Below are 15,214 nucleotides of genomic sequence, written 5' to 3' on the forward strand. Positions count from 1 at the left end.
ACTCAGTGATGAGTAACTCCAAAGGGTGGTTACAACTTGGGCTTAAGCAGTATCTTAACAAAGGAAAAATAATTTGTAGAGAAGTGGCAAGATAAAAAAAAAAAAAGTCCTTTGAACTTATAGGGGTGGCAAACTATGGAAAGGTAAATTATGAGGGGAAACTAATGGAAGATAAGGGCTAGTAAGGTTTGTTATGTAATTCTGCTGGTGAAGTCTCTGGGCTAAGTGTCTACAGTTTCATCCAGAAGGAGGTAGGGAGGGGAGGGGGAACAACTTTATAAATGTATATCTTGCTTTTAGGTAAATAGGGGGAAGGCACAGAGTTTTTCTTGTATCTACTTTTTCTTAAAATTGCCTTCAGCTCAAAATAATCCTTATGCCAAAGTGGCATATTTTGGAGTAGCATATTCTGCTACCCTTCAAAACCATACCAAGAACAAAGTTCCTAAGAATATACAAAATGCAACTCAAATAGGGTCACAGAGAGAGGGACTCACTGAAAGCTAACAGAGAAATCTGACAAGGAAAATTAGGCTAAGGAATCCATAATATCACAGGAAAGTAAGAAGGCCTTGCTTATCTTATAGGATTTGCCCAACCATTGATGGGTTCAACAGATATTCCCTAAATTCTTACTAAGTTACAGGTGAAGAGTTCAAGATGTCACTTTATGGGATCATTAGACTTGAAACTGTCTTTTGTTTCCATTAACATGCACAACCACATGCCTTAATTAATAACTAAACTGAGGTGGGATTAATTGATACAGCTTTCTGAAATTGAGAATCCTAAATTAGAACATTTTCCTAATTAGAACAACTTGACATCTCCTTGGAAGTGGGACAAGAGTATCTACAAGCTGACAAAGAAAAAGAAAAACAGTTATCTTCAACAGTGTAAAGTCAACATTAAGGAAGGATTTATTATTGGCTAAAACTGGATGGTAGAGAAGAGGGAGGAGAGGGGATAGGAAGAGGAAACTGCATCATTAAATCATAGCAGGGAACTAATATAGTAAGAGTTTTATATAAAGTTTTAATTATCAAGCATGTACCAATACAAAAAAGAAATCTTTTTAAGTATCAGAATTTCACAAACATGAAGAGAAAGGAAAGCAAACCATCTAGTGAATTATTAAAATATTGTAAATATAAGATAAAAAGCCATAAAAATATTATGATAGAATTAAAGCAAATATATAATATATAAATAAATGTAAATGTCTTAACCTCTCTATTAATTGAAAAAGACTCAGGCTGGGGCGCTTGGGTGGCTCAGTCGGTTAAGTGTCCAATTCTTGATTTCAGCTCAAGTTGTGATCTCACAGTTTGTGGGATTGAGCCCCATGTCAGGCTCCACATTGACAGCATGGAACCTGCTTGGGATTCTCTCCTTTTCTCTCTGCCCCTCCCTTGCTTGCACTTTTTGTCTCTCTCTCAAAATAAACATTAAAAAAAAAAAAAAAGAAAAAGACTCAGGCTGAATCATAAAGCAAACCACAAGTCCATGTTGCATACAAAAAGCACATCTGAACCAAATGATTCAAAAAGGTTGAAAATAAAATGGTGGCCGCCAAAGATGTACCAAGTAAATGCAAACAAATAAACAAATAAACAATATGGGTATCAGCTAGAATGGAAATCACACCAAAAACTGTTAAGTAAGAATACTTTGTAATGTTATAGAGTAAAATTAACAATGTGTATGTAATGGTTGTTACCTTCCATTCAACAAACAGCAAAATATCAGGAGCTATAAGAAGAAAAAACATATTGTGGAAGGAAACTTTAAATTACCTTTGTCAGTCTATGGCAAAACAAGTTTACGGGAAAAGAGAAAGAGAAAAGATAGAAAATCTTATGTCTAAATAAGATAATCAGTTAGATAAATCTAATTTATATATACATCATTTCATTGATACATATAAATTTAATGTGTGTGTGTGTGTGTGTGTGTGTGTGTGTGTGTATGCAGTTTTGTGTCCTAGATATTAGAAATACAGCCTACTGTGAAAAGGGCAAGACAGTCACATAAATTGAATGGATATTAGGTCACAAAAGCAAACCTCAATAAATTTCATACATTGGATATAGTACAGATAATGTTTTCTGATCACTGTGCAATAAAATCAAACTTAATTACATAACCAGAACACAAAAGTCCTCTATAAGCTGGCTATTAAAAACTCTCTTAAAGCTACTTGCAGGTGAAAGAAACATGCAAAATTATAAACTTTCCAGAAGAGGAATACGAAAACTCAACATTTTACAACTTATGGGATATGTGTACAGCTAAAGCAGAAAAAGAGCTCATAACCTTAAATACTGTATCAATAAACAGAACAATGAAAAGAAATGAATTAAGCCTTAACGTGCCAGGAAAACAAGCATAATAAAATTAGATAAAATATAGGGTAGCAATTAATATAGTTAAAATCATTAATTATTGAATTAGAAAACACAATAGCAGAATGAATAAATAGTGGATTCTTTGCAAAACTGATACAACAGATCAACTTCTATCTGTTCTAATTCAGAAAAAAAGGGAGGGAGAACAAATACAAAAGTTAAGAAAGAAGGGGAGATAGAAATAGAGGAAATAACCTTCCCCACCAAATAAACTACTTTGTTTCAGCTCTATTCAAATGAATTAAGAAGCCTGGATGAACTGGACCATTTTTGAGGAAAATCTAATTTAATAAGACTAATGCTGAAACATTATAGACAGTCTAGAGTCCAATTCCATAGGATAAATACAGAAAGTTGTCAAAGAGTTACAAAAATTCCCAAATCCAAATGGTTTCACAGAAGAATTCGTCCTAAGAACAAATACTTCCTGTACTATTTAAGCAGATCCTCAGCCTAGAAAAAGAAGAAAAGCTCCAAAATTATTTTTATGTGATAAGCGTAACATTGATGCCAAAATCTGGCAAGATAGCATACAAAAAAGGAAACTACAGACCAACCTTACTTATGAATATCAATTTAAAAATCCTAAACAAAATTTTAGATATTTTAGCAGCAGAAAAAACAAACAAACAAAACCATCATTAACTCATCTAAGTAGGATTTAGTCCACGACTGCATGGATGGTTCAACATTAGGAAATCGAATGTAATTTATTTATTAATTGAGTGGGGAGAAAAATCATATGATCATCTCCACAGTGAAAATTCATCATACAATCTTGATTAAATTCACCTTATAAAATAGGACTTGATAGAGCCAATTTGAAGTTTGGATCTCTTTCTCTCTCTCTTCTAAGCTAGAACTAAACCCCTATTCGTTTTTTTTAAGCAAGGGGTTTGCCAGTGTTTTTTGGTTTTGTTTTTTTAAGTTTATTTTCAGAGAGCATGTGCATGCTTGCGCATGTACGTGTACACACACACACACACACACACACACACACACACACACACACACACGAGTGAGTGGGGGTGGGGCAGAGAGAGAGAGGGAGAGAGAGACTCCCAAGCAGGCTCCGTGCTGTCAGTGCAGAGCCCGACATGGGGCTCCATCTCACGAACAGTGAGATCATGACCTGAGCCAAAACCAAGAGTGGGATGCTTAACTGACTGAGACATCCAGGCACCCGTCCATTTGCTTTTATTTCTAGCAACATATAATGTTTATCAAACTGCCTGCCCTCTTTGGACAAAATTCACAGAGACATTACATTTGTCAAATTTCTTTCCTGGCCCTGAGTAACTCATGCTATATTAGGTAAAATGTGATATTTTCATTGTCCTGTTCATTTTTATATATAGTTCCTTTTATATTCTAGCTATCTAAGTTTTGGACAAAAATTCTGGGACCCATAATTGTAAGAGCAAAAAACAAAGCATATTGTCTTTAGTTAAGGACCAAGGGCTGTCTATAGCATGAAATTTCTTTGTTTTCTTAACTGTGCAAATATAGCTCCCTAGCACATACAAAGATCCTTTTTTCCTCTTCCATAAAGGAAACAGATGTGGCAAAGGAAATTCCTAGGAGTGACTGAATACCTTTCTATGCAACTCCCATTTGTCTTTAGCCTCTTAGAAGGTAGAAATAATGTGTATTCCCTTGACTATCATCTTTTACAGAGGAATAAACTGTTTCAGAGTTAAAGAAATCTCCTAAACATCACCAGAATGTGGCAGATCTTATTTTTTTAAGTTGAGGTGTAACTGACATACATTATATTGTTTCCAGGTATACACCATGATTCAGTATCTGTGTATGTTACGAAATGACCACCACAATAAGTCTAGTTAACAGCTGTCACCATATATAGTTACAGAATTTTTTTCTTATAATAAGAACTTTTAAGATTAACTCTCTCAGCAAGTTTAAAATATGCAATACGCTATTATTAACTACAGTCACCATGCTGTACATTATATCCTCATGGCTTATCTATTTTGTAACTGGAAGTTTGTACCTTTCAACTCCTTTACTCATATTGCCCAACTTCCTCTCACTTCTGGCTACCACTAATATGTTCTCTGTCTGTATCTGTGAATTTTTTTTTAAGATATCACATATAAGTGTGATTATATGGTATTTGTCTCTCTCTCTTTGACTTATTTCACTTTATATAATGCCCTCAGGATCTATCTATGTTGTCATCAATGGCAAGATTTCATTCTTTTTTATGGCTGAATAATATTCCAAGGTAGATATACGTGTGTGTGCGTATGTATATATACATATATATGTGTGTATATATATCCATGTAAAATATGATATATATCATGTTATATGATATATATATTCTGTATATTTATTCCATGGTGTGTGTATATATATAAAACCATGTAAGATATGTTAAAAATGCATACAATATCACATTGTTAAAATTCATTCATCTGTTGATGGACATATAGATTGTTTCCATATCTTGGCTATTGTAAATAATACTGCAATGAACATTCAAGTTCATATACTTTTTCAAGTAAGTGTTTCCGTTTTCTTTAAATAAATATCCAGAAGTACAATTCCTGGATCTTATGGTAGTTCTATTCGTAATTTTTTGAGGAACCTCCATGCTGTTTTCCACAGTGGCTGCATCAATTTACATTCCCACCAACACTGCACAAGGGTTCCCTCTTCTCCATATCCTTGCCAACACTTGTTATCTTGTTTTTTTGATAATAGCCATCCTAACAGGTGTGAGGTGATATTTCACCACGGTTTTGATTTGCATCTCCCTCATGATTAGTGATGTTAGGCATCTTTTCATATGCCAGTTGGCCATCTGTATGTCTTCTTTGGAAAATGTCTATTCAGTCAGATCCTCTGCCCCCTTTTTGTCTGATTTTTTTTTTTGCTACTGAGTTGTAGGGTTCTTTTTTGTTTTGTTTTGTTTTAGAGAGAGAGAGGGTGTGCTGGTGGGGGGGAGGGGCAGAGGGAGAGAGAGAGAATCTTAAGTAGGCTCCATGCTTAGCATGGAGCCCAGTATGGGTCTTGATCCCACAACCCCACAATCATGACCTAAGCCAAAATCAAGAATTAGATGCTCAACAAACAGAGCCACCTAGGCACCTCAAGTTCTTTATATATTTTGGATATTAATCCCTTATCAGATAGATGATTTGCAAATATTTTCTCCCATTCAGTAGGCTGTCCTTTCATTTTGTTGATCATTTTCTTTGCTGGGCAGAAGTTTTTAAGTTTGATGTAGTCCCACGTGTTTATTTTTGCTTTTGTTGCTTTGCTTTTGCTGTCAAGCCCCCAAAATTGTCACCAAGACTGAAGTCAAGAGCTTACTGCCCACGTTTTATTCTAGGAGTTTATGATTTCAAACCTTCTGTGCATTTTGAGTTAATTTGTGTGCATGGTAGAAGACAGTGGTTCAGTTGCATTCTTTTCCATGTTGTTGTCCAGTTTTCCCAACACCAATTATTGAAGAGACTGTCCTTTGCCCATTGTACACACTGATCACTGTGTCTGTTTTTAACCTAATATCCTACTAGTTCCATTACTATAGCTTTGTAATACTATTTAAATTCACAGAACATGATGTCTCTGGCTTATTAATCTTTCTTGAGATTGCCTTGGCTACTTGGGATCTTTTGAGGTTCCATACAAATTTTAGAATGTTTGTTCTGAATCTGTGAAAAATGCCATTCAAATTTTGACAGGAAATGCATTAAATATTTAGATATATTTGGGAATTATGAACATTTTTACTATATTAATTCTTCCATTACATGAGCATGGAATATCTTTCTATTTATTTGTGTCTTCTTCAATTTCTTTCATCAATGTCTTACAGTTTTCAGTGTCTTTTACCTCCTGGTTAAATTTATTTCTAGGTCTTTCATTCTTTTTTGATGCAATTGCAAATGGCATTGTTTTCTTAATTTCTCTTTCTGATACTTAGTTATCAGTGTATAGAAACACAACTTATTTCTGTATATTGACTTTGTATCTTATAACCTTACTGAACTCATTTATTAATGCTTACAGGGTGTGTGTGTGTGTGTGTGTGTGTGTGTGTGTGTATGTGTGGAGTGTTTAAGCTTTTCTTTTTTTTTTTTTTTTTTAATTTTTTTTTTTCAACGTTTATTTATTTTTGGGACAGAGAGAGACAGAGCATGAACGGGGGAGGGGCAGAGAGAGGGAGACACAGAATCGGAAACAGGCTCCAGGCTCTGAGCCATCAGGCCAGAGCCCGATGCGGGGCTCGAACTCGCGGACCGCGAGATCGTGACCTGGCTGAAGTCGGACGCTTAACCGACTGCGCCACCCAGGCGCCCCTGTTTAAGCTTTTCTATGTATAGTATTATATCATCAGCAAATAGTGACAGCTTGACTTCTTCCTTTCTGTTTTTTATTCAAAAATTTTTAACGTTTATTTATTTTTGAGAGAGAGAGAGAGAGAGAGTGAGAGACAGAGAGAGAGAGAGATGGCTCAAGCAGAGGAGGGGCAGAGAGACAGAGAGACACAGAATCTGAAGCCGGCTCCAGGCTCTAAGCTGTCAGCACAGAGTCAGACGTGGGGCTCGAACTCATGGATGGCAAGATCATGACCTGAGCTGAAGTCAGATTCTTAACCAACTGAGCCACCCAGGCACCCCTTACTTCTTCCATTTTAATTTGAATGTATTTTCTTTTTCTTTCCTGATTGATTTGGCTAGGACTTCCAATTCTATGTGAATAAAAGTGGTCAGTGTGGGAATCCTGTCTTCTTTGTGATCTTAGAGGAAAAGCTTTCAGCTTTTCACCGTGAGTATGATGCTAGCTGTGGGTGTGTCATCTATGGACTTTATTATTTTGAGGTACATTCCCTCTCTATCTACCACGTTGAAAGTTTTAATCATAAATGGATGTTGTATTTTGCCAAATGCTTTTTCTGCATCTATGGAGGTAATCATGATTTTTGGCAGATCCTATTTTTAAACCCTACTTTATCTGGCTCTAACGCCAGTGCTTTTTTGCACTAATACACATTGCTTTCTAGGAAGAAATGGAAAGAAATAGGAATATGAAATATATATATAGAAACATGAGAGGAGAAGAGAAAGTGACAATCTGGAGAAATGGTTGCAAATTAACATGGAAGAGAGGGTAGACACTTATCCTGTAAGTGAGATACAGTCTGTGTTGGTTTAGATTCAAAAATGGTCACTCGCACATATCCTTAAAAAGTTTGTCTCCAGAACCAGATGAAGAAAGCAGTTACAATGCAACATTTAACCTTGGTTCATTTTCAACAACTCTCACAAGATTAGGGGTAGATCAACTTCAGTCTGGGAATATGTCAGAATTTTCAGGGACATTGTGTTTGGTTAAAAAAAAGATTTATTGCCATATAATTTTGTATATTAAAATTAAAATAAGGACAAATAACTTTGTAATGCAATTTAGTGATATAAAATATTCTGGTGCGATTACACAAAAGATAGAATTTATCTTCTTGACACCATTTATTCTAGAGAATAGCAAATGAGGCTATCCCTTTGTGGTATATCTTAGGGATTTGCAAAATTTAAATTTTCATCAAATGCTCTTAAGATAGTAAAAACACTGTTTTACAGGAATAAAATTGGACCATATGCTTACCTTATATTGGTAAGCATTTAAAACTAGAGAATACAATAACTAATTTTTATATCCATAGCACTTTCTACAAATATCTGTTATATAATCATTGATTCATTAAATCTTTCATTTACTCAACAGCTATTTCTTTTTGTACTTGCATTATATTCTAGGTGTTGGGGATCGAGCAGTAAACAAAATAACGAAAATGATTTGCAGCTCACATTCTACTGAAACATCTTGTTTATATTTGTGTATATTATTTATAGTGTGATCTCCATGTCTTATCCATTCTCTCCTCATCACACGACATTGTAAGTGCCCAGTAAGTTTTAAAAATTGAATATATTCAACCTGTTTAAATTTTTCCCTCAAGAACATCTTTTTTAAAAGTTTATGTGTTTTAATAATGAGTTGAAATTTTTATGTAGAGTTATGTAAAATCCATGGCAATACATTTAGGGGCCTAAGAAAAATGTAAAATATAAATTATAAGTACAATTCTTTTTTTTTTTTTTTTTTTTTTGCTTGTTTAAATGACATCATTGAATCACCAGCACAGCCTGGTGGCTGTTTCCATGAACTGCCTGGTTTAGCGTTTAAAATTTCTCTTGGGAGTTCTGTCTCCATTCCATTTTCTTTCTTTACTGGGGTTTTCTTTCTTTTTAATAGTTTCTTCTGTACTTAAAAATCGCATAAGGATTTTATAACGATTGTAATTAAAATCCACAGAACTCTTTGTTGAACAAATGTAGGGGCTTCAAAATACTGTTTGTTCTAGTCCTCTAATAACAATGTGACTAGAAGATTTGTCTCCCTTCAAAGTTAATTGATGTCTAGCGGATAAGAAGAGTATTGTACACTTCTTAAATATAATACTTACCCCTATAGGAATTTAATATTTTGTGAATTAAAAGCAATTTTTGTTTTGCTTGTTTATAACATTTTGAAAAGTTTGTGGCTTTCCAGGTGATGGTGCCCATTTAACAGAGCCTGGGGAAAATACTTTTGTTGGATCCATGACATTGATAATCTGTGGTGCTGGAGACAGCTCTTCCTTCAAGTGACCATGGCTACAAATATCTGAGAAGCTGAATGAAACGTCTGAAAAGCTATTTCACCACAGATAGGGGTGGTTGCACTAGAAGACCTCTAATTCTAAGATTTAAAAACTATTAATGATATATTAAAATAGATAATTTTCACCTGCTTGTACTTCCACTAACTAATGTAAGAATTCAGGGCTTATGAAATTCCCCCAAGAATTTCTGGGAGGGGGACCTGGGTAGCTCAGTTGCTAAGTATCTAACTCTTGATTTTGGCTCAGGTATGATCTCAGGGTTCATAAGATCAAGCTCCAGGTCAGGCTCTGCACTGACAGCACAGAGCTTGCTTGGGATTCTCTCCTTCCCTCCTTTTCTCTCTTCAAATAAATAAATAAACTAAAAAAAAAAAAAAAGAATTTCTGGGAGTCTCCAGAAAGATCTTGCTGTGCTCAAGAACCAGACATCTCACTGGCAGCACACTACTCTCTCCTGCCACCTCCCTCTTTACTAATCAGAGGATATGTTGCTCTTTTTGTTCTTCTCTAAGGAAAAGAACAGCTGCTTGTGCCCCCGAGTTTCTGTCACATTTGTCTGTTGCCCCTCTCGCCAGAGCTCAGAGAATAGTCCATGGGAGTACAGACACATTCTCTGAAGCTCTGTTACCAGCTCCTGACATAGAATTCTACTGCCTTCATCCCCCATTTCCCCACTTCCCACACACATCTGCTGCTCTGGATGGTGGCCACTCCCATTGCTTTTTTCCTTTTGCACATATTGATGTAAGAAACATTTAAATGAGCATCTAGAATGTACTGGGCCCTGCATTTGGCACTGGGGATACAGCACTACACCATGGAGCATACATCCGAACAAATAAATCCAGACCTAAGACAGGTAATTTCACCATTAATTAGTGAAGCCCACCACTTCATCAGACACTATGAACCTCTGTTAGGCTTATCTGGACTCCTTTTTAAAAAGTATTTATTTTACTACCTTTAGCATATAGCAGAATCTTCACTGAGTTTTGGATGAAATTGTAGGTTTCATCTAAATAACAAGAGCAAAAACAATAAAAGTCTGAGTGAATCAGATTATAAACATATTCTCCATACCATGTTAAAATATATGTACACTTTCCTTCCTTCCTTCCTTCCTTCCTTCCTTCCTTCCTTCCTTCCTTCCTTTCTCTCTCTCTCTCTCTCTCTCTCTCTCTCTCTCTCTCTCTCTGTTTCTCTTTCTCTCCCTCTCTTTCGGACTATGTAGATGATAGAGTTCCTAAATCTTTAGTAAGTTCAGAAACTGAATATTTTGCACCCTTGGTCTTGATTTTTACCTTTATGCCCAGGATTTTTATGAAGCTTTAGTTGCTATAAAGCTGGCAGAAGTCTCAATCAAATGAATGCTTCCTGGAAAGGAAGAATGTAGATGCTTTTGGGAATGAAGAGAATTGAAGAAAAGTTTCTCGAGGGTAGTTCAGATACAGAAGAGCTAAATAGATATCTGGATACAGAAGTAGTGGAAGGAGGTGGGGAAGAAAGGTGGATTTGGGCTGTATTGGGTGGATGACTCATTCATCCAAAGAGAATACAAATGTACAGAAATTAGGGATATTTGATCAATTTTTTGGTTCTACATATTGAGCCTAAACTGCTTGACTATAACTTAATTTTCATCAATCTGAACTGATGTGGGACAAAATATGCATTTAACACATATACTTCTAGTGGGCCCAGTTTGAATCTTGGGAATCCCTTGGTATGTTGGGTGGCTCTATTGGTGGGGGAAATTCATGTAGGTAGGAATAGAATGCACATACGATGCCCCAAAACAATATGTATTAAGGATACACTGAAGTCAGATGCTTAACTAACTGAGCCACCCAGGGGCCCTCTTTATCTTTTTTAAAAAACTAAAATTTAATTTTGATTTTAATTGTAGATTCACATGAAGTTACAAAAATGCAGAGAAATACTGTGTATCTTTTATTCAGTTTCCCTCAATGGCAACATTTTAAGACTATAGTATAAAATCTCAACTATTATTGATACTCATATAATCTATTGGTTTTATTTAGATTTTCCCAGTTTTACTTTTTCTCATTTGTGTGTGTATGTATGTGTGTGTGTGTATGTGTGTTTAGTTGTATACAACTTTATCACATGTGTAGGCTTGTGTAGTCACCTATCACAGTCAAGATATAGAACGGTTTCACCGTAAAGACCTCTCATGTCTTTTTCTAATCACATCCATTTCCCTCCTTAAACTTCATTTTCATCTTTAAACATTGGCAACAAATAATCTACTCTCTAACACTAAAATTATTTCATTTAATTAATATTATATAAATGGAATAATATAGTCCATGACTCAGTATAATTTCCTTGAAATTCACCTAGTTTGTTGCATGTGCCTATAGTTCATTCCTTCTTTATTACTGAATAGTATTCCATGATGTGGACAGACATATGGAGTTTATTTATTTTTTAATATGAAATTTATTGCCAAATTGGTTTCCATACAATACCCAGTGCTCATCCCAACAGGTGCCCTCCTCAATATCACCCACCCTCCCCTCCCTCCCACCCCATCAACCCTCAGATTGTTCTCATTTTTTAAGAGTCTCTTATGGTTTGGCTCCCTCCCTTTTTTTTTTCTCCTTCCCCTCCCCCATGGTCTTCTGTTAAGTTTCTCAGGATCCAGATAAGAGTGAAAACATATGGTATCCAGACATATGCAGTTTAATCATTAACCTACTGAAGGATATTGGGGTTGTTTCCAGTTTTGGGCTGTTACAAATAGAGCTGCTATGAAGATTTGTGTATAGTTTTTGTGTGAGAATAAATTTTCCTTGCTCAGAGATGCATGTTCCAGAGTGCAATTGCTAAGTAACTGAAAACTCTACCAGAGAGATTGTAACATTTTACATTCCCAGCAGTGATTTTTGAGTGATTCAGTTTTTCTATATCATTGCCAGCATTTGGTACTGTCACTATTTTTTTATTTTAGCCATTCTGAGAGATTTGCAGTGTTATTCATTGTGGTTTTAATTGTGTTTCCCTAATGATATTGAATATCTTTTCATGTGTTTATTTATCATCTGCCTGTCCTCTTCAGTAACATGTTTGTTCCTGTCTTTTTCTTTCTGTTCTTTTCTTTTAAAAAAATTTTTTTTAATGTTTTATGTTATGTTTGAGAGAGAGAGAGAGAGAGAGAGTGCACAGGGGAGCAGCAGACAGAATCTGAAACAGGCTCCAGGCTCTGAGTTGTTAGCACAGAGCCTGACGTGGGGCTTGAACCCACGAACCGTGAGATCATGACCTGAGTCAAAGTTGGACACTTAACTGACTGAGTCACCCAGGTGCCCCTTTATTTTCTTTAACTGTTGAGATTTGAGACTTCTTTATATATTCTTGATACTAGTTCTCTGTCAGATATATGCTCGCAAATATTTCCCTCTTCTGTATCTTCTCTTTTTATCCTCTTACTAGAATCGTTGACAGAACTTAAACATTTAATTTTGGTGAGGTTAAATTTACAAGCTTTTCCTTTTATGGATTGTGCCTTTGATGTCAAGTCTTAAACATATATGTCTAGCTCTAGATCCTGAAAATTTTCTCAAAATCTGTGTTCTTTCAACCAACTAAACAAACTTAAAACTATTGGGTTTTTGTTTTGGCTTCCAACTCTGTCTATTCTACTTAGGAGAGACAGTTTTAGAAACAGTGGCTAGAACAAATGTCTGTCGGCTGATAAATGGATAAAGATGTGGTATATACATACGATAGATCACTACTTGGCGATCAAAAAGAATGAAGTCTTGCCATTTGCAACAACATGGATGGAACTAGAGTGTATTATGCTAAGCAAAATAAGTCAGTCAGAGAAAGACAAACATGCGATTTCACTTATATGTGGAATTTAATAAACAAAACAGATGAACATAGAGGAAGGGAAGGAAAAATAAGATAAAAACAGAGGGAGGCAAACCATAGAGACTCCTAGATAGAGAACAAATTGAGGGTTACTGGAGGGATATTGGTGGGGGGATGGGCTAAATGGGTGCTGGGCATTAAGGAGGGCCGTTGTTGGGGTGAGCCCTGGGTGTTATATGTAAATGATGAATCGCTAAATTCTTCTCCTGAAACCATTATTAACTATATGTTAACTAACTTGGATTTAAATTTTTTAAAATCTTAAAAATAAAAGAAACGGGCTAAAGATCAAAATTTTCTTCTAGGCAGGTATTCTTGGTGATATTAGCTGAGTTTTACTTTCTTCTACGGTCATGGGGAGACTATGAGTCAGGGTAAATCCCACCACAAATTCCATAGGGCAAACATCCATTATCATTGCTTTCATAATGAAATCAATCATCTGGTGGTTTTCTTTTGCTGATCATAATTGTAAACAGATGATATTTGGGAAAGATTGGGTAATATACAAAAAAAATTCTCTCCATTAAAAAAGGACTGTATTAAATCAAAACTACAATGAGATATCATTTCACATCAGTCAGAATGGCTAAAATTAACAACTCAGGAAACAACAGATGTTGGTGAGGATGAAGAGAAAGGGGAACTCTCTTACACTGTTGGTGGGAATGCAAACTGGTATAGCCACTCTGGAAAATAGCATCGGGGTTCCTCAAGAAGTTAAAAATAGAACTACTCTACAACCCAGCAATTGCACTACTAGGTATTTAACCAAAGGATACAAAAATACAGATTCAAAGGGGCACATGCACCCCAATGTGTATAGCAGCATTATCGATAAGAGCCAAATTATGGAAAGAGCCCAAATATCCATTGACTGATGAATGGATAAAGAAGAGGTAGTGTGTGTGTGTATGTATGTATATATATATACATATATATGTATATGTATATGTATATGTATATGTATATGTATATGTATATACACACACAGTGGAATATTACTTACCATCATAAAGAATGAAATCTTATCATTTGCAATGATGTGGATAGAGCTAGAGAGTATTATGCTAAGTGAAACAAGTCAGTCAGAGAAAGACAAATACCATATGATTCCACTCATATGTGGAATTTAGTAGGGGGAAAAAAGAGAGGCAAACCAGGAAACAGATTCTTAACTATAGAGAACAAACTGAGGGTTGCTGGAGGGGAGGTGGGCAGGGGATGAGGGTAGGTGGGTGATGGGTATTAAGGAGGGCATTTGTTGTGATGAGCACTGGGTGTTGTATATAAGTGATGAAACACTAAATTTTATACCTGAAACTAATATTACACTACATGTTAACTAAATGTAATTTAAATAAAAATTTGAAGAAAGAAAAGAAAGGAACAGTATTAATCACAAATGAAAAAGGGTCATTTTCCTCTGAGTGAACTCAAATGCACAGCTGCACACATTATTCTCTTCATGGGTTGATTTTTCTTTATTTCTCTTTTTTTAAGTTTATTCATTTATTTTGAGGGAGAGAGAGAGAGAAAAAAAGAGAGAGAGCACAAACAGGGGAGGGACAGAAAGAGAGGGAGAGAGAGAGAATCCCAAACAGGCTCTACAATGTGAGGCTCAATCTCACAAACTGTGAGATCATGACCTGAGCCTAAATCAAAGAGGTGAATGCTTAACCTGAGTACAGGCACCCTTATGGGTTGATTTCTCTTAACCACATTTTTTAACCTATTGTTCTGTTTGATATTTCATCTCAAAACTGAGGGAAATCGGACATTTTTTCTACCTGGTCATAGCCACCATTCTATACCACAGTATGAGTGAGTTCCACAAATGTAGGGGACTCTGTTTTATTCTATATTACATCCCAAGCACAGCACCTACTATGATAGGTATTCAAAAAAAATTTGTGGAATGACTGGATGAATAACTCAAGAGGATAACCACTATTACTTTAGGCAATTTAGGAGAGTCATCCCTGCAAGAAAGATCAGAACAGTGAATCCTCTTAGTGTCCTATTTCTAAATAACAGAGCTAAGGAGTACAAAACAAGAATTTCTCAGGCTGGTGACCTTGGAGAGGAAGGAGTCTCTCCATGCTGACCCAGTTATATATAGTCTCAAGTTCTGAGGTTTGTGTTCTGTTGGTTCATCCATATTCATGTCTGAGCTGAAAATAACCAAGATGGGCAATATGGATAC

General features: G+C 35.6%; 1 long non-coding RNA gene across 1 annotated transcript; it reads left to right on the top strand.

Moving 5' to 3' along the window:
- The first annotated feature begins 764 nt into the window (after positions 1 to 764).
- Positions 765 to 9,232, top strand: LOC147576889 (uncharacterized). The gene is made up of 3 exons (XR_015241248.1): positions 765 to 881; positions 8,297 to 8,341; positions 8,997 to 9,232. It is a non-coding gene; the product is annotated as an uncharacterized LOC147576889 (long non-coding RNA).
- The last annotated feature ends 5,982 nt before the right edge of the window (positions 9,233 to 15,214 follow it).

This window comes from Puma concolor, chromosome D1 (genome assembly GCF_028749965.1).
Source record: "Puma concolor isolate L17-30 chromosome D1, mPumCon1.1.hap2, whole genome shotgun sequence".
Lineage (NCBI taxonomy): Eukaryota > Metazoa > Chordata > Mammalia > Carnivora > Felidae > Puma > Puma concolor.